The sequence below is a fragment of the Austrofundulus limnaeus genome, unplaced genomic scaffold (genome assembly GCF_001266775.1).
Source record: "Austrofundulus limnaeus strain Quisiro unplaced genomic scaffold, Austrofundulus_limnaeus-1.0 Scaffold3, whole genome shotgun sequence".
Lineage (NCBI taxonomy): Eukaryota > Metazoa > Chordata > Actinopteri > Cyprinodontiformes > Rivulidae > Austrofundulus > Austrofundulus limnaeus.
The window spans coordinates 611,360-612,701 of record NW_013952405.1 but is presented as its reverse complement, the minus strand read 5'-3'; the positions used below and the strand labels follow the sequence as shown (position 1 = coordinate 612,701).

Below are 1,342 nucleotides of genomic sequence, written 5' to 3'. Positions count from 1 at the left end.
TGTGTGTGTGTGTGTGTGTGTGTGTGTGTGTGTGTGTGTGTGTGTGTGTCTTAGAAAAAGAGACTGTGTGTGCTTTTAATTGGTCTGATTTAAGCCTTTCGGTTTAGCTTCCTGTACATTCGAGATCAGCACATGGAAATTATGTCCTTGCAGCTTGTGATGACAACGCCATGTGAGTAATGCAGACGACCAGTTCCAGTGTACGTATGTGTGTGTGTGTGTGTCCATGTGTGTTATGTTCCAAATTATATCACCAGCATTGTCACTTGCTGTGAGCTTTTCTCAGTCTGTTCTGCCAGCTGAGCTACAGAGATTTATTCCTATAAAGGGTCAGCCCCTTTCAATTAATTTCTTGTTAGTTCTGATCCAAATAAGCTGCAGTAAGAATTTAATCCTCATAACTGGATTATGAACTGATTGTTGCCACAAAAAGGGGGGGAAATTTGATGTTTGCTGTTGAAATGAAGGGTTATGTAATTGTGGATGGATGTTGTAATGACAGCCAATCAGAACTGATAAGGAAATGAGCAGCTATGTTAGTTAAAAGTTTCACTTGTCTTTGACAACACAGCTTAATTCATTAAGTTGTCGTTTATAATAATTTTGCAGTGAGGAAACATCTCATCTTCTACAAAGGGTTAAAACAAAACAAAAATAGAAAAAAAATGAAAAGAAATTTAAAGACTGCAATCAAAATTAAAGGCTCAGCACTCCTTAAATAAATTTGTATCACCAACCAATTTTCATGCCCAAGTTTCAGATTAAAACTATCCTGTTGAGAAAAGACCGACTTGGTCAAATCTTGAATATATAATGAGATGTCATATCCAGAGAATGCTCTCAGCAACTACCACAGCAAATGTCACCTAAATACCTGTAAAACCAACTGAGCTATAGCCATTTTTGTGTTGAGGTATTTTGCTAATCAGGGTCGACGCTAATTGCTGAAGTTTTACGCAATAAGAAATACATGATGTATTTGATGAGAATGACTCTCAGCTACACCAACACCAAATCTTAGCTCATTATCTTTAAAATTTACTGAATTACAGCCATTTTTGTGTTATTTTTATTTTAACATTGGTTTTCTGTGGCAGCCATCTTGAAGCCATCATCTCAAAGCTAATCAGGTATGGATATTTCCTGAAAGCTTCATTAAAATCTATCCAGTGGTTTGTAAGATATAATATTTTGATAAGAGACACAAAGTTTATTTCAAAGAGTTAATAGCAAAAATTTAAACAAAGACTTGTCAAATCTGTTAGCACTAAAATACTGTATGTACCGGACACGTTGTTTGTCTCTCAGCCGCAATATCTGTAAAATTGATTGAGTTGTAGTC

The 1,342-nt window shown here is 35.8% G+C and overlaps 1 protein-coding gene across 1 annotated transcript in view; it reads left to right on the top strand.

The window, feature by feature from the left end:
* The window catches only part of prickle2a (prickle homolog 2a), a 54,493-nt gene that overhangs the window by 24,514 nt on the left and 28,637 nt on the right, over positions 1 to 1,342 (top strand). The gene's annotated exons all lie outside the window — the stretch shown is intronic.